At 35.0% G+C, this 19,480-nt stretch overlaps 1 long non-coding RNA gene across 1 annotated transcript; it reads left to right on the forward strand.

Annotated features, from left to right (window-relative positions):
• Window positions 1-266: 266 nt before the first annotated feature.
• Window positions 267-11,652, forward strand: LOC103238615 (uncharacterized). Its single transcript, XR_005239944.2, has 3 exons — window positions 267-579; window positions 1,237-1,281; window positions 8,079-11,652. It is a non-coding gene; the product is annotated as an uncharacterized lncRNA (long non-coding RNA).
• Window positions 11,653-19,480: the final 7,828 nt, after the last annotated feature.

Raw genomic sequence — 19,480 nt, forward strand, 5'->3', positions numbered from 1 at the left:
AAATCAAGGAAACTTTGAGAAACTGTCTCAGCTAAGAGAAGCCAAAAGCAACATGATAACTATAGATAATGTGATGTCCTGGATAGAATCCTGGAACCGATATAATATATGGGGTTAAACTCAGGGAATCTGAATAACCTAAGAACTTCAGTTAATAATAATATATTAATTGTAAGGGATAATTGGAAGGACAGTCAAGAAAGGAATGAGGCCAGTAGACCCAAGTTAAGGCAAGCTGATTTATTGTCAGTCCTGCTAGGCTACCTCCTGAGAAAAGCAGAGGAGGCAGCCCCGCTAACAGACTACTGCACGGCTTTACAGGGCAAGGAACTGGGTTATGGTGGGAGAGCTAAGTTGGGTGTGCAAGAGGGCTGAGTCGGGGTTGGGGAGCTGAGTCGGGGGTGCAGGTGTCTTGACCGCATCCTGGAGATGTTTTTTGCCAACTTTGTTATGCGAGGTGAACAGACATGTTAACCGCATCCTGTAACTGCCTGGAGAAACAGTTACTGGAGGAGCCAGTGAAGGGGGTTTTGTCTTTAGCCCTGGGGATACTGTGCGGAGGTCACAAAGGACTGCATTGTAAGACCTATGGGAAGGGAGGGGGAACAGTCTGATTGGAGTGACCTTAACATTAATATTGGTTCATTAATTCTGATAAATGCATTATGCTAATGTAAGATGTTAACAGTAGAGGAAATAGGGTATGGAATATATGGGACCTCTGTATACTATTCTCTTAATTTTTCTATTCATTTAAAACTTACCTAAAACAAAAATGTATTTAAAAATATATTGTACCACTTCCTTCTGGCCTTCATGATTCCAGACAAGAATTCTGCTTTCACTCAAATTGGTGATATTCTATATGTGATGAGTTATTTTTGTCTGACTGTAAGGATTTTTTTGTTATTAATTTTCAGAAGTATAATTAGAAATCTTGCCATACATTTCTTTGGATTTAGCCTATTTTAAGTTCACTTTTCTTCATGAATTGTTAGTTCATGTTTTTATTTTTGTTCTTTTTTGTTTTGCTAAATTTGAAAAGTTTTTATCTGTTATTTCTTCTAAGAAAAAAATGCATTTGATCACATATGAAAATATTTATGAACTTTCTATTCTATTGTATTAGCCTGTCTGTTTGTCTTTATGTCAGTACAATGCTGTTTGGTTACTGCAGCTTTGTAGTATATTTAAAGTCAAGAAATGTGTGTCCCCAATTTTGTTATTCTTTTTCAGGATTGTGTTATCTATTTGAGATCCCCTGAGATTCCATATGAATGGGTGAGTTTTTCTATTTCTATAATAAAACATCATTGGGATTTTGACAGAGATTGCATTACCTCTGTAGACAACTTTGGGCAGTATTAACATCTTAGCAATAAAAAAATCTTCCAATCCATGATCATGGTATGTCTTTTCATTTATATATTTTCATTTCTTTAATTTCTTTCAGAAATATTTTGCAGATGTTATTGTCCAAGTTCTTCACCTCCTTGGTTAATTACTAAGTGTTTTATTCTTTTTAATGCTGTAATAAACAAAATCATTTTCTTAATTTTCTTTTCATAGTAAAATGTGGCAAAATAGTGAGGAAGTTATGATGTTTATATTTTCATTACCAGTTATTTTAGAACCATTTATTTAATTGAAAGTTCATGTAATTTATTTTCTAATAATATCTATTTCACAACCAACTCATACAATTTTTTAAAAATTATGATTGGCTCTTGCTAGTCAGTATGAACCTGTTCCAGCATACCCTGAATAAGGGAGAAAGTAATAAGAAGAGGGTACCATGATAGCCTAACCAGCTACAATGATGCTACAGTTTATTAACCAACTCTAATTGTCACCTGGTACACAGGTGAATGAATATTAGCATGAAAATAGGAGATGGTAACTTACAACTATTCAAAGACGCAGAGGTGTGGCCGAGTCTGGAAGAGATGTTATAATCCACAAAAAGCAAGAGAGAAGCAGACAAAGGAAGTCTAGATTCTTCTCAGACTTCGATTGTGTCAGGCAGGTTTGGAAATACTAACCCCAGCATGTAAGGCTTTTTCATATCTAGAAAATATTTCTGGTTAATCCCTTCCATTTCTCAATGTCTTTAAATAATACATTTTGAGCTATTGTAATTTTTAACAAAAACTTTAAAAGGCAGAATCTGAACAAATGTCACCATTTCGGTTTTGGTTTTTATTTTGAAAAAACTTCCCTCAAAAGAGCAAAACTCCGAAAAATTACCCTTCTTTAAAAATTTTTAGATGAAGTTTTGCTCTGTCCCCAAGCGGGAGTGCAGTAGTGTAATCTTGGTTCACTGCAACCTTTGCCTCCCAGGTTCAAGCGATTCTCCTGTCTCAGCCTCCTGAGTAGCTGGGATTACAGGTGCCCCCCACCATGCCCACCTAATTTTTGCGTTTTTAGCAGAGACTGAGTTTCACTATGTTGGCCATGCTGGTCTCGAACTCATGACCTCAGGTGATCCTACTGCCTCAGCCTCCCAAAGTGCTATGATTACAGGCATGAGCCACTGCGCCCAGACTTAATGATCCTTCTTTAACAGCCCTTTCTTGATTTGTGTCTTTGCGTGTGTGTGTGTGTGTGTGTGCGAATGTGATGCCTGTAGTGGACGTGTTTCTTACGTATTATTTTTCCTTTTCGTTTTTTCTCATGTCTATTACTACTCTATTTTATAACATTTATATTCTATATTAGCAAAGTTGTTATCTCAAATTTAATGTTTGTAAGGTTCTTGTCACTAACCAATCTATAGTTTCTCTGTCAGCAGGGTTTATTTATTTATTTTTTAACTGAATTATTTACTTTATTATTCACACTTCTTTTCATTCATCATCTTTTGGTGTGTTTCTCTCTGTAGTGGATATCATGTTTGCTCATAGTTTGAAATGTCTTGTTATATATAACATTTATAAGAAACATGTTGAAATTTTATTCTCACATTTTCAAGCTGCATTTCAAGCTTTTTGTCTTGGCCTCGAATAATCAATTTATAAGGTTATTTCATTCACAAACTAAACCTAAAAATTCCTGATGTGGCATGCTTGTTCATTTGTATGTCTGGATTCCAGTCATACTTACTCTTTATTTTTATTTGTACACATAAATTATACTTCATGAATATAGATTTTCATTCATTAAGAATAAATACAACGTTAATAAATCTGCATTCTCTTACTTTTAAAGGACATTGCTATTGATTGCCATTATTTATGAAGTCATTAGACTTAGGTAGTCAGCAGTGCTTAGAAGGAGGGGAATTTGAATAGAGTTAATAGAGTTAAATGCTTTTTGCATGTGTTGTCACCCACTCTAGTTTGTTGTAGTTTAGACATTGTAAATGAAAATATTTTGCTTCTGATAGTAATTAAACAAAAATTATTTTAAAATATTCATTTTTGGAGTTTCTTGGATTAAAGTTCTTATCAGTTCAGTAATTTTGTATTATTTGGTTTTTAAAATTATCTTCCATTTAATATGGCGTCAAATGAATAATACATACTCAGTTCTTATTCTACACTTAATATGTGGCAAGGTGAAGATGTATAGCTGTCAAAGGTCAGAATGAAAAATTGACCTTTAAACTATTACATTAGATAAAATTCAATAACAAATTTATATTTTTATTTATATTATGTACATTTTCTTTCCATGAGCCAAGTCATGCTTTACAGCACTGTGTTGGTTTTCCTCTGTTGAGTTTCCTCAGGTTGATTTCTATAGTATAACTGATGAGATGTAATTTCTGGAGAGAAACTAAGTTGTATGCACATTATTTACTCTCTATCTCAAAATAGCAGAGGCAACAAAAACTCTTGCCCACTGTCAAACTATCACTCTCACTGGCTAAACTGAGCCCCTTGGTGGTAAAAAAGCCAGTCTATATTCTTCTGCTTCTTACACAGTGTCTAAAGAAATATGAGCTAGATAAAAGAATGTACACAAATCTGTTTCAACCTCTCAATACATTAATGTTGCTTTAATAGCATTTTCAAAACCCGTACATTTAAGTGATGTGCTGTGTTGACTTGGAGAAGTTCATGTAGAATGGATAAAAGCAGAGAGTTTCCAGAATTGCTACATGACTAACGGCCATTTTTCAGTGGTTACAGAAACAGAAAATGCCAAGAAACCAGACGAGAGTTGAAGGGTGGTGTAAAGAAGGGGCAAAAAGTACAGCATTATTTCATGGTGTTTGTCTATTGATAGATTGATTGGTTTTAATAAGGTAAAACTTAGATTGAAATGTATAGATCTTAAGTGTAAGTTAAATGATTTTAGACCAATGTGTATATGGTATATTAAACCTCTCTTCTGATTTACATTTTCATTACCTGTGAAAATTTGTTTATGTCCCTTTTCTATTAATTCTACCCTCCTACCCCTGTAACACACATCCCATTCCAGAAAATCCCTTGTGATTTCTTTCAGTACTTAGTTTACTGTCACAGACGAAGTTCCACATACTGATACTAACACTTCATAAGTGGTTAAGTTACTGGTTTATAAAATATGTGTATCATCTTGGTCTTCTTGATTAATATTTGCTAAGATTCTAGTGATACCTTTTGACTTGGTGTGTTTAATTTCTCTGGAAATCTACAAATTGCTGTCTTCTATATATGCCTATCTTTGAAGGCACTACGTAGAAATTTGGGGAAAAAAGACAGACTATATATTCTGGGATCTCTCTTAAGGGATCAGATCACTTGTATGTGTGTGAAATAAGGAGCATCTTACAATATGGACCCAGTGTTTGTCCAAGTATAATCAAGTATATGGATATTCTGGATCTGTATGATGCTTACTAAAATTCAAATTTCTGAGCCCCAATCAACATAGATAATTTAGAGTTCAATATAGAAATTTTGGAGTTCAAATCGTGATAATAAAATAATTCCTAGCCTTATAAATAGTAGAATATTGTTTACTCTGTGATAAAATTATAAGAAGACATAGTTGTTTTAAAATCAGTATACTCACACTAATTTTTTAAAATAATTTTCTTGTCTATTCTTCAGAAATATTAATTGAACTTAAAAAATAAAAATTATAAAACTCTCTCTATATAAATCAAATTTTAAAAGACTTTAAAAATTATATTTAAAAATTCTGAGCACCAACCAAGAATTCTTAGTGCTAACCAAGGCCAAGGCCTTTAGGTTAATTCACCAAATTTTTAAACAAAAAACGTTTTTTTGAGCTACTTGGGATGTGTGGAGGAAGGGCTCCTTGGAAGAGTCAAAATATTTAAAGCATTGGGAGTTAAACATTTTTAAAAATTTCTTTCAATTTTCATTTTACGTTTATATAAATACCTACATAAGATTCAACAGATTGTATGAGACCTTAAAATCTGAGTCATTAAATGCTTATTTTATGAAGCCTCTCAAATGAACAACTTTATTCATATTAAAAGTTGCTCTAAATGTCACTGCAATTCCAAATTGCCCTTGGTGAAATTATACCAGTTAGAGAGATTTACATATGAGGTATGATTGCAATATGAGACAAGAAAGAAACACGTTTTCAGTCTGGAGGGAACTCAGACTTAAAAGGCTCCATGAGAACTATGAGTATCAGTGAGGATTATACTCATGAAAACATGTGTCTCCAGAATATGGCCATAGACTAGTAATCACCAATTTGTGGCCCAAAAGAAACTTCCAGCTCTGGCACATGAAATTAACTAAAATGTTTCAGAGGAACACAAAGGCAATACTAAGAAATTGTCTCAGAAGATTTTGAAAAGGTGAACTGACATAAATTTTTTTCCAAAGAACCTGGTGGAACATGAAATTTTGAAGCAGTCAGCTGCTGTTCCAGCTTGGAGACCAATTTACCCTACCTTTTATCAGTCTTCTACCCTTTGTTACTGGTGGAGGGTGCCCAGGTTCTTGGCATTTTGGACAAAGAATTGTACAAAATGCACAAAGCAGTGAGGAAAAGCACATTTTTTTTTTTTTTAAAACAAAAGTAGACTCCACAGAGTGGGAGCAGGCTGTGACAAGTAGCTCAAGAGCACTAGTTACAGAATTTTCTGGGGTTTAAATAACCTCTAGAGGTTTCCCATTGGTTACTTGGTTTATACCTTATGTAAATGAAATAATGGCCTGCAACCAGTCTGATTGTTTGTGGAAGGTGACCAATCAGAGGCTGAAGTGAAATTATTAATACAAAGTTACACATGAAGACTTGGCCTGCAACCAATTTAATTAGTTGCAGGAGGAGACCTATCGGAGGTACTTTCATTTTTCATCTGTAATACAGAAAAAGAGGTGGGGATTGCAAAGAGAGTAGCCGCTGATCTTTTTGTTACTTGGGGGTGGAGACGTGGTGTTTTCCTTTTAACTCAGTTCTAGGAAGTCAGTGTGAATTGGCCTAAGGTTCCCTCTGCCTCCAGACCCTATTCTCCTGTCTCACCCTTACGCTTCATTTTATAAACTAAGCATCAGCAAACTATAGTAATGGAGGCTAAATCAGACCAAGACCTATTTGTGTAAATAAATTTTTATTGCAACACAGAATTATTCATTCATTCACATATTTATGGATGTTTTACTGCTACAGTAGAGTTGAGTAGTTGCAACAGAAATGGTCTGGTCCACAGAGCCTAAATCATTTACTATCTGACTGTTTACACAAGCATATTTGCTGAACCTTTTTAGACATAGAGCCTTACAGATAATCAATAGGCAGAGAAGATAGTTAGTGGCAAAGGAATGCTTTGGAAAATCCTCACAAAGAAATTGTGTACAAATTTGACCAAGTGACCAAGAAGTCTGGGACATTCTTTTCTCAGGACAAAGAAGTAAACCTAATACTGAGGACTCTGTGAGACAGTTGGAACTCAGATTCAGTGTAAAACTGAACTACATAGTCATGGACAGGGTGGTCTTGAGCAGGGGGTGATGCCACATGTCTCAGTTGTACACACTATTACAGAATTGAGGTCCCTGTAGGTGTGAGTAAGGAACTTGACAAATCTTATTGAGGATTCTGCTTGTTAAGCTTTAACAGACTAAGACCATCAGGGACACTCTGGTGTTAGGTTTATTAGCTTGTTACAGAAAAAGAAAATGCAAACGATGGGGAACCATGAAGAGTCTCAAAATGGAGAGTCAGGGAAGGTCATTTATAGCATTTTGGATAGTGGAATTAGTCATAAAATGGTCTTCATAGGAATTGATATGATTTTGTAAAATAAGAAGCTGCTGGAAGATCAGTGGTCTTATCTTAAAATATATGTGTCTTGGAGTTACTGTTAGGTCAGTTGAACTGTGCTTTAGCTTAGGACATAGGGTCTGAATAAATGTGTTAAACGGGTTTGAGCTTAGGTAGTTTATCTTGTGTCATGCTTTGGTACAATTTATCTGTTTTGTGAGTCCTAATACAGTTTTGAAAATATAGTTTCTGTTTCAAGGCTCAGAGTAAGAGCATGCATTGGAATAATAATAAACACATTCAGGCTGGTGAGAAGAAAATGCACTTGAGGATGGATGGGTACAGCTTCCATTTGTACTTTTCTTAAATTGGTAGAGCTTAGTCTATATTTTTTGTAAGATGCCCCTCCCACCTTGTCTACCAGTAACCACTAATAGGAATTAAGAGTGGAGTGACCAAACTCTAGATACTCCTGCCAAGATCCCTCCCTTTTTCTTCCCATTTGACATTTGCAGCTTTATCCCAGTACCTTCTGCTTTAAATTCTAGGGGATTCTCAATGTTCCTTTTAGCCTGTCATCTTCACATAAGTATCTCTTATATTCTATTTGTTTTATTCTTTTCATAGCCCTTATCATCTGACATATATTTCATTTATTTCTTTAAGTGTTGGTATCTTCTGTGGTAGGCAGAGTTCTAAAGATGCCTACTCCCAAGATTTCTGTCTTCAGGATACCCAACCAAACATGAACCTAGGTACTTCTGTAAAGGGGTTTTACAAACATAATAAAAGTCCCAAATCAGTTGACTTTAAGATAACGGAGGTTATCCATCTAGATGGGACTGACTCAATCAGATGAGCCTTTTAAAAACAGAGTTTCCTCTGCTTAATAGCAGAAAAGAATGTCAGAGATACCTGAAGCATGAGAAGAATTGGATGTGTCACTGCTGGTTTTGAAAATAGAATGGGTCATGTACAAGTAAAAGACGCAGGAGCTGAGAGTGACCTTTGGTTGACAGCCAACCAGAAAATGAAGACTTCACTCTACAACTGCAAAGAAATGAATTCTTACAACTACTGGAATGACCTTGGAAGCAGATTTTTTCTCCAGAGACTCCAGGTAAGAGCCCAGCCCTACTGGCATCTTGGTTTCATTCTTGTGAGAAGTTAAGCAGAGACTCAGGCAAAACCAGTCTGGCTTCTGACCTATGAAATTGAGGTAATAGGTTGGTACTGTGTTAAGATGTTATGTGGGTAGGGATTTTTTTTTCCATTTGTTTACTGTTAAGCCCTTAGTTCTTAGAATTGAACTTGATATTTAAGAAGCATTTGAGAAATAATTCCAATTAATCTACTTGGCTAAACACCATGAAGAGTGTCATACTGTTTAATCCTATACACAAACCCTAGATATTTAACTGTAAATTCAGTTAGGTAAAAGATGAAAGGTTTGAACTTTGAAGAATCAAGCTAAAAGTTTTCAATAATTTCTGATAAAATTTTATTAAAATTATAAAAAGCATCAATGATATATTTACAAGTGTTTACATCATTTTTTAATGAACTGATTACCAGACACTAAATACCTAATGTAATGCATGTTTTGTTGTACTTTATGTGACACAAATTAATTTTCAGTAGAGGCAGGAAACCTATCTCTAAGGTAATTAGTCATGGTCAAGTCTTAATTATCTTCTTAAATAGGAAAACAACAGGCATATAAAGATATCTACTATGATATTTTTGAGTGGTAATTTATTTTATTTTGTAATATTATTTCTACTAAAATAGAAACATTTGGTGATATAGATTTCAACACAAGGTCTTTGAAATAATACTCAATTCTGAACACCTTCAACCCTTCTTGTACTGTACATTCTTTCCAAACCTTTCAAGGTGCTTTTATCTCTATTTTCTACATGAGGAGAGTGAGACAGAGAGATGTTCAGCAACTAGCTCAAGGTCAGAAAGCTTGAATTGGTAAGTCTAAGGTTTCAGCACAGGTGGCTGCATATCTAAAATTCCATGCTTGTCTCATTCCGTTACACTGTCAATCTGAATCTTTTGTTGATTAAATGCATTTATAATTATTATTTATATATAAATAGATATCCATATTTAAATATCTGTACAGTGTTTGTAACAGAGCTTTATTGTATATGAGCAAGATATGATTATTATTTTCCCAGACAAAAATTTTATCTTGGCATCTGTTAAGAAAAACTGGCTTATCTAAATGATGAGGGCAAGAATCTTTTGCAAAACATATGCAGAAGCAACTTTGATTTACAAAATTAATGAATAACCTTCTTTTAACTAATTATCCATTAACTGAAATTTCTTTTCCTGCCTTCTTGCCAGCCTTCCTTCCCTTCTTCCTTTCTTTTTCTTGTTTCTTTCTACATACATTTATTCAGAGTACACTGTATGACCTGAATTAGGCTCTAGGCTAAATTAAACATGAGAGATTTGTCTTTCATATTTTGGAAGCTTTGAGAGAAGGATTCAAGGTGATATATTGATGGGGAGCTGAGACTGTAAGATGAGAGATGAGTAGGTGTTAGTCTTAAGAGGGGCCATTTAAAAAAAGAAAGACAGCAAAGAGATAGGAATATTCCAGACTGAAATAAAGCAACCAAAATGGAGAACTTGTATTTTTATTTTGTTATTGCTGTTTTGTCTTATTTTGTTTTACTGCAGGAACTGAAAGAGGTGTAGTGTCGTTGGATAATAGAGTACATTTTGGGTGTAAGCGACGATATGGAGAGAGAGATTTAAAATGACGAGATTTGTGTTTGCAATGCCTTCTAGGTCACATTAACAAAGTTGAAATGTATGTGGTTCCACTGAAGGGAATGCAGTAAATAGATGTTTTATTTGTTCATTCACTCATTCAACCATATGCATTGAAGGCTTGTTTTGTGTACTATGTGCCAGGTGTTGGTGCATTGGTGAGAAGTTACAGACAGCAGTGAATTTCTCATTGTCAGGGGCCTTTCCCTCATGGAGCTTATTATCTGGATTGATGGTTTTCAATGGTCATTTTGGTGTAACATAAATAATAAATAGTAGCAAAGAAAGACCAGCTAGAAGGAGCTGGAATAGGAAACAAATAGCGATGATTGTCTGAGCTAGGGACTCAGGATCTAGCAACAAGGATGTCAGTGGTGACAGACAAGAGGATATATTGGATGGAGGAGGCATTTAGATCAAACTTCTTTTTGTAAAGGAAGGACAAGGTGAATGGCAGTTACTGTCTATGCTTGTAACTGTAATTTCAGTCCTTGACTAGTAATTCAACCTTGACTCTAAAATAACTATATTTGAGAAGTCATTGATTCCAAGCATTCTTGATTTTTAAGAATGTTCTATATCTGTTTAACTCAGTAATGGGTGTTGAACTGATGAATTCAAGCCCTTTTCCCCAATATTTTAAATTCACAAATAAATATTATTATTTGGGTAATGAATATCTTGACATTTTAAACATTTTCTTTTAATGTTTATAGGAATACAGTCATGTTCAATTAAGTAGTACATGACGTGGTAATGAGTTGTTAGTCACTCCTCCTTTACCACAAATATCTAGTAACCTACTCAAAAATTTACATGATCTCTGCCCAAATTGACTGTACTGCAACTGCAGTAGCTATTTGTGCATTTATCTTTTGTACCGTGCAATTAGTTCTTGTATAGACAAATTCTCTCTATATTTGATATGTAAGTATTGGCTCCCCTCACCATATCTTAGACAGAAATGTTCAAATATATGTTGTTTGAATTTTCTTCACTACCCTTATAATAAAAAAGTAAATAAATTCACTCTCTTTTTTTCTTAGTATTTAAAAGTATATAACTTTATTATAGAGTTTGTGTTTTTAAAATTATATTTTTGGTTTTAGAAAAGTAAATGTCTTCAACAATTTAATAATTTTCTAAATATTAAGGTTAGAATATAATTATAACTTGAAAAACAATTTATTCATTTACCTCATCCTTTAAATAAAAGCAGAGGTCCTCTATTTATAACCTCTACTTTAAGGCCTCTCTTTTTTTTTTTTTTTTTTTGAATGATAATTGGAGATATGAAACTTTGTGAGTTTGTATTTTGGATCTGACAGATTCTACTCTTACACTGCTGATAATTTTTAACATCTCAATGGTTAATTTCTTATTAGCCATAAAATAGCTTATTTGTATATTTAATGGAAATCACAGGGATAAACTTGGACATATTCGTGTTTAACTTTTTATCTGTTAAATATATTTGTTTTAGTTTGCCTATTTTTTCATCTCAAGTATTATGCATTCAAAATTCGGTAACATTGTATTATAAATAACGTAGAAAAAGTTTGACAGTTTTAGCGAACAATGTGTAGAATTATTTCTTCAAATTGTCATAGTCTTTTAATAGTCTTGACCAACTTGGGCAACATAGCAAGACTCTGTGTCTGTGCACGATAATAATAAGAAAAGCTGGTCATGGTGGTGCTTGTTGTAGTCCCTGCTACTCAGGAGGCTGAGGTGGGAGGATCACTTGAGCATTGTAATTCAAGGCTGCAGTGAACAATGATCATGCCACTGCACTCCATCCTGGGCAAGAGAGAGAGAACCTATCTCTAAATAAAAATAAATAAATAAACAAACAAACAAGTATCGTCCATTTTTTGCATTTCATTTTACGTTAGATAATTCAGTATCCTTAAATGTTTATGGCCTCAGTATGCAAGCAATTAACATAAACTGTTAGATATCTTAAAAGAACAAGCATTTAAATTACTAATAAAAATAAATAAGCATTTAGAACTATTCCTATTTAAGTAAGCCCTGCTTTTACTATTGTAATTTTTATATTGCCTTTAATAGATTAAGGATAAAGTTAGTGAAATAAGCCAAAGCTTAACATTGGAAAATTTATGGACACATTATAGATAATAAAGGGTAGAGAGGAAATAAAGGTTTTGTTTTATTTTGTTGTTTTGTTTTTACCTGGAAGGTACTTTTATTTGCTCCTCTGGTATTATTTTTATGATAAAAATATTTCCAGTAAACTATTTTTCTAGTAAATGGTTTCTACATAATTCAGCCAGGCATGCCTTACAATTTGTTAAGAGGTGCCTTATGAATGAAACCTATAATTGGTGCCTGCGGTTTATGTCAAAGTCTAATCCTTTTTTATTACTTAGAAGATTTTAAACATTAATCAGATCTATTAAAATGTATTATTTTCCTGTTCAAATAATTATTTCGGCTTTTAATATCCAAGCATGATAGGTCAATGGCATTCTCCAAAGAAATTGACAATAGGATTTAAAATTCTATTTCATTTTTTTCCTTATAAACTCCTAATTATATTCTTTTGGCTTTATGAAGATGGACTATAAAATTGACTGATAAATAAGAAAATTTCACCCTGAGGTATAAAAACTGATCTGGAAAAAACAGGTTTTGTTAACTATTCAAAGATTATTACTCTACTCTCTGCTGCAGACTCTTGAACATAGAGGGTGCTGTTACATTAATGAAGATCATCTTTTAATTCAACGTTGTTGGTAACTCCTTTTAATGGTAAAACCATTAGTTTCAAGGTATTAAATGACTGCTCTTTGTTAGTCATTTTTTAAATTTCTCTCAGTATCTTTTTCAGAATGCCTAAATGCAGTCTTTTCCATAGGCTTTCATTTGAGATAAGTAAAAATGTGAATGTGAATGCATGGCAATATTTATGGAAAATATTAGCTTGTATGTTAAATGCCTCATGAAGTTTCCTGACAGTACCATGCTTAATTTTTAACACGTATAATAACATTTCATAAAAAATCAGTATGAATCACTAAACATTAAATATCAAAAATGATGGAAAGACCAATAACTTTCCTCGGCATTCTGGAAAGGCACATATTTTGTCATATTTATGCTCTAGCATAATGCATACACAGACTATTATGTTTTGTCTGAGTGATATGCAATAATTCTGGCAACACATAAAGTCATCCAAGCTAGTTCTTATGTTAATCATTCCTAGAAAAGTTATGTTGTCAAAAATATTTTGATTATTAAATTTCATGGTTCTTTAATTTTTATCTACCTGTCTTGAAAACATAGGCAGTATTTAATCCGCTAATAGGTAGGGTTACAATTTTTTCTAAAGTGAGATAAATCAGAAGAGAGATATCAAATTCTTAGTTTGGAATAGCATTCCCTCTTTTTCTCCAAGTGCTTAACATTTTACTCACTCCTAAATGTTTACTTCATGTGTAACCACCTGTATTGTATTATTTTCCTATAGCAAAATTCATAAACTGACCAAGCTTCTTGGACTGAGCCTTTAGCATAACAGAATATACTATCGGAATGATTAAACAAGATACAGTTACACAGTTACTGATTATCATCAATTTTCATACAATAGATATCAGGCAAATAAAATATCTTATAAACAGCACATGTATCAAGAGCCGTACATGTGTTCGTATCTTCAAACCACTCCAAAATCATTTTCTAGAATGCTTTAACAAGTTAATGTTCTGAAAAAGTAAAGATATCTTCATGCAAACAAACAAACAAACAAACAAACAACAACAACAACAAAAAACAGATGAATTCTGCAATGCTGAAATCATCCCAAATGATTGAGTGGCATGTCCACTCAATGTGATGCTACTGAGATATTGAAATAATTACTTTGTAAATGATCCCACCAGTGACTTTCTTCTGTGTATTTTGTTGTTGTTGTTGTTTTTAGATGGAGTCTCACTCTTGTCACCCAGGCTGGAGTGCAATGGCACAATCTCGTCTCACGGCAACCTCCACCTCCCAGGTTCAAGCCATTCTCCTGCTTCAGCCTCCTGAATAGTTAGGATTACAGGTGCCTGCCACCATGCCCGGCTAATTTTTTGTATTTTCAGCAGAGATGGAGTTTCATTATGTTGGCCAGGCTGGTCTCAAACTCCTGACCTTGTGATCTGCCCACCTTGGCCTCCCAAAGTAACACTGACATTTTCAATGAGCTTTGAAATAGAATAGAAAATTGTAGCACACTCCAGTTAGAATTAATTTAAAAAATGTATATTCATGAGCATAGAAAATGCACATGAAAGAAATGCAATAGGTGAAAGTTGGGCTGGCAAAATTATAAGTGAATTTTTAAAATTCTGTTATTTTGTTATGTTGTATTTCACATATTGTGTTTGTTTTATTGTTTTTACCAAGTTTTACATAGCATAGGAGTTAAGGCATGGATTCTAAAGCTTACTGGCTCAGGTTCAATTAATCACCAGCTGTGTCAGCTTGCTAAATGGTAATCTCTACCTCAGTTTTCTCATCTGTAAAATGGGTATAAAAACGGGATTTAAATGCAATTTCATAGAATTATTATACAAATTAAATGATGTGGTTTCCAGCAGGATGTTTAAAAGTATGTTTAGACCATATTAAGGGCTTGCTATTGTTATTTTCAAGGGTTATAATATTAAGGTGATATTTTATAAAAAAATATGTTTTCAGTTACCAATGCCTAAATCTTAACCTCTATCCATATGCTCTTCAAAGAAAAGATGTTACCAAAAGATGACTTTGTGTGTGCATGGTGGCCTTTGAGGGTGAGGAAATGACGGTATGATGACCAGTTAATAATATCCTGCTATACTGGAATTAAGTTGTAATATTCATTCACATCCTATCTCTGTCTGAGAACCATCTAGACCTCAAAAGTGCCCATTTATTATAATTTGGTCCTTTTGTTCCCTGTCATACTTCAATTATGATATCCATATATGATATTGCCATGTTCTAATAGTGAGATATTTGTGCTGTTTTATGTGTTTTTTGATGGGAAGAGATATCAATTGACAATTTAGAGATTCCATGACTGCAAAGTTAACCTCTTACCTGTCACTGGCAAGGTTGCTTTTCATAATAGTTACATGAAAGTCACAGAAATTTCAAATCATTTTGTGTATCTTTTATGACACCTCCCAGGCTCCCAGGCCTCTGCCCTACATATGATTGGACACACTAAGCTTCCCCTATCATGGAACTTAATCTTCCTATCCCACACTTACTGGCCTGCCAGAGGGCCAATGTCCTCATTTCATTTAAATCTGCCTAAATGCCATCATATTAGAGAGGGTTCTTGGAACTGAGAGGTGACAATGTGCTAGCAGCCACTCTGGCCACACTTGAGGAGCCCTTCAGCCTGCCAGAGCATCATGGGAGCCCCTCTCTGGGCTGACTGAGGCTGGAGCTTCCTCCCTCTGCTTGCAGGGAGGTGTGGCAGGAGAGGCGTGGGCGGGAACCGGGACTGCACTTGCTGGCTGGTGTGAGTTCTGGTGGGCATGGGCACGGCTCTGCGGGCCCCACATATGGAGCAGCAGGCTGGCGCTGCCAGTCCAGGGCAGTGAGGAACTTAGTAAGGGGGCCAGCAGCTGCTAAGGTTGCCCGGGGTCCCCCAGCAGTGCCGGCCTGCCGGTGTGGCACTCAAATTCTCTCTGGGCCTTAGCTGCTTCCCAGTGGGGCAGGACTCCGGACCTGCAGCCTGCCATGTCTGAGCTCCTCCCCCTGCGGTGGGCTCCAGCAAGGCCTGAGCCTCGCCCAGGGGCGCCGCCCCCTGCTTTTGGCGCCGGGTCCCATCCACCGCCCAAGGGCTGAGGAGTGCAGGCCTGGCTGGAGACTGGCAGGCAGCTCCGCCTTCAGCTCAGGTGCTGGATCCACTGGGTGAAGCCAACTGGGCTCCTGAACCCGATGGGGACTTGGAGAACTTTTATATGTAGCTGGAGGATTGTATGTGCACCAATTAGCACTCTGTGACTCTGTGTCTAGCTCAAGGATTGTAAATGCACCAATCAGAACTCTGTGTCCAGCTCAGGGTTTGTAAATACACCAATCAGTACTCTGTGTCTAGCTCAAGGTTTGTAAATACAACAATTGGTACTCTGTATCTAGTTAACTATGTATCTAGCTAACTAGCACTCTGTGACTCTGTGTCTAGCTCAAGGATTGTAAATGCACCAATCAGCACTCTGTCAAAATAAACCAATCAGCTCTCTGTAAAATGAACCAATCAGCAGGATGTGGGTGGGACCAGATAAGGGAATAAAAACAGGCTGCCCCATCCAACCGGGGCAACCCCCTGGGGTCTCCTTCCACACTGTGAGAGCTTTGTTGTTTAGCTCTTTGCAATAAATCTTGCTGCTGCTCACTCTTTGGGTCCATGTTGCCTTTATAAGCTGTAACACTCACGGTAAAGGTCTGCAGCTTCACTCCTGAAGCCAGAGAGACCAGGAACCCACCAGGAAGAACAACAACTGCAGACGCACTGCCTTTAAGAGCTGTAGCACTCACCAGGAAGGTCTGCAGCTTCACTACTGAAGCCAGCGAGACCACAAACCCACCGGGAAGAATGAACAACTCCAGACATGCTGCCTTTAAGAGCTGTAACACTCACCATGATGGTCTGCAGCTTCACTCCTCACAGCCGAGACCACGAACCCACCAGAAGAAAGAAGCTGCAGACACATCTGAAGGTCTGAAGGAACAAACTCCGGACACACCATGTTTAAGAACTGTAACACTCACCGCGAGAGTCCGTGTCTTCAGTCTTGGAGTCAGTGAGACGCAAGAACCCACCAATTCCGGACACAGAATCACATATACTAGAGTAGCATCACCATCCGATTACTCTATATTGCCTATTTTGTTAATTTCTTGACATAGCAATTATGTAAATGCGTATTATGTTTATTTAATTGTCATTATATCTATTTAATTGTGTATTTTTGTCTCCCTCTTCTAGAATACAATTCTACTGAAGCATGAGCTTTGTCTGTGTGTTCATTCCTACCTGCTCTGAGGATATAAAACTAATCAATCAATAAATGTTAAATAGCTGAATGAACATGAGTGACAAATTTTATTTTAAATGGAGATGAGATTTCTATGCAAATGATCTTGAAACTGTGTAACTTGTAACTAGGTAAACTGATATTTTAATAAGTTGCAGTAGCATTAATAGCACTTTCAAATATTTAGACTATTCCCAAGAGAAAATCAAGTTGGGTATCTTCCATAAATTACAGAGCAACTGAGAAAGGACAATGAAAGCATCAAAGTAAAAATGAAAATTAGAAATCACTTTGAAAACTGAAGAATAATTTTGTTTTTAAAAGGGTGAGTTAATTTAAAAATGAAATAAAATAGCATTTTACCTAATTTTGATCATTATTTATGTACTTTTTGGATTATTTTATGACCAGACAGAAGTTTCCTGAGTAGAAAGATAAGATAATTATATTCTGGTTTATGCAACAACAAGATTTCTCATTTTATGTTTCAGTTAAATTGTGTGCACTGGGCAAATAAACTGAGAAATGCTAGTACCCAAATGGCATTAGCATGGAATATTCTAAATATTCATATTTTATTGTCTTTACTTAGAGTCAAAAAAGGTAACATTTCTCTCTGAGAGAAAACATAATAAATAGCAAAGCTTCAGGGACCATCCTCTTATATTAAGTGCCCACTTGACTTTCTGTAAGAAATCATAGTGTCATAATCAGAGAATCTCAAGTATAGAAATATAATTATCAATTTTATTTCACTGATTCAAAACATCTCAACTCAAAATAAGCTTTTGTTTCTTAATATGCTGTTTTGCTCCATTTCCTATGTACAATACCTATTTCAATCGCTAAAGCATTCTTCAGTGCTTGGAATGTTAAATAATTGAATAACTTTTAATGATGAATGAAAATAAAAATAACCTCAAGTTAATAAATCCTCAGAAATACATTCTGAGACCCTGCCAGGAGAATTGACACATACAGTGAGCTCTGTAAAGACAAGATTCCAAAATTCGAAGAGATGGGCTTTGGAACCAGACCACTGAGATTCAAATCTTGGCCCTCTGACTCATGACGTGTGTAACCGTTGACTAGTTACTTAATTACTTGTGTCTGGATCTCTTTATAAATAAAATGAGGATTCAAGGTAATTCTTTGACATTGAGATTGTTTTAAGAATTAACTGAAGAGAACGTCTGGCCCATATGCAAAGTTATTATTTCTATGGGTTTTGCCAGATATTTTTAGAATAATATGTTGTTTTGATCATTTCTGATAGTTCTTTTGAAGTATTTCTAAGAAATGGTAGAAAATTCATTAAAATAAATATCTTACATGAGCATTAGTAACATTTTGAAAATCACTGGTGTAGGAATTATGAGGTATCTCTACTTTGATCATGACTTGATAAACTGGCCTTCATTAACTGTTCTTAAATGTGATTCATAGTGATATTGGCATGACCACTGTAAATGCTCACTAACAATACTTTATGCCTAATACTGAGAAAAGTGCTGGCAGGAAAGTGACAAAGAACATAAAGTATGCTTATAACATAGTAGTGGTCCCCTGAGAGATATTCTCATGAATAAATATGGGAAAACATCAGAATGTAACTTATTTTTCAGAAGTCAGGCATAGGCTAGTTCAATTAAAATATTAACATTATATTGTGCAATATTTATTATCTCTTATTAATGAATTTTTAGGTGTCTCACCAAAACCAAGAAACTCCCGTATAAAACTTAGTGAGCTGTCTGTCCCCTTGGAGAAAAACCATACTTTTGCTAATTTTTTTCTTTGGAAAATATTATGGCATCATTGGAATTTCAATCAGTGCCTTGATATACATGCTTTGGTAAATGACTCTGCTGCTAAAAATGGAAAAGGATTGATATAACTAGAATTTGCCTTATTTTTGTTTTTCATAATATTTTTTACTCTTAACTCTCATACTTCTCCCTTTCTCTTACAAGCACATGCACATACACACACATACACTCATCTGATATAAAGTATGTTAAACAGAGAATTTAAATCATCTATTTATTGAAAGATAAGCCAGGTAAAGAGTAGGTCAGAAAAATTTAGCACTGTAGTGGAATCAAATATGAGGCATATTCAGTGCTAGTCTGATGTTTGTTTGAATTAACTACAATGACTAGGGGACCCGTTGTATTCGTTAACCATTTTTCCCTCTTTAAGTTTGCATCTATGTGTATCTTCCAAATTGGTTTTATATTCTTGGAAATTTTCCTTCGAATATCTGAATGAGAGTTAACATTGTAATATGCCTTTGCTAGCACTACTTTACTAGGTAATGTTTGTTTTAACATCTTTATTTCTGTGAGAAAATCTGATGTATATTCAGTAAGTAACCAACTAAAAATATTTTAAGAGGAGCTTACCCTAGGGCGTGTGCTTTGCTTCACTTAGTATAATTCCGTTCCTTATAA

The sequence above is a fragment of the Chlorocebus sabaeus genome, chromosome 11, assembly GCF_047675955.1.
Source record: "Chlorocebus sabaeus isolate Y175 chromosome 11, mChlSab1.0.hap1, whole genome shotgun sequence".
NCBI classification, from domain to species: Eukaryota; Metazoa; Chordata; class Mammalia; order Primates; family Cercopithecidae; genus Chlorocebus; species Chlorocebus sabaeus.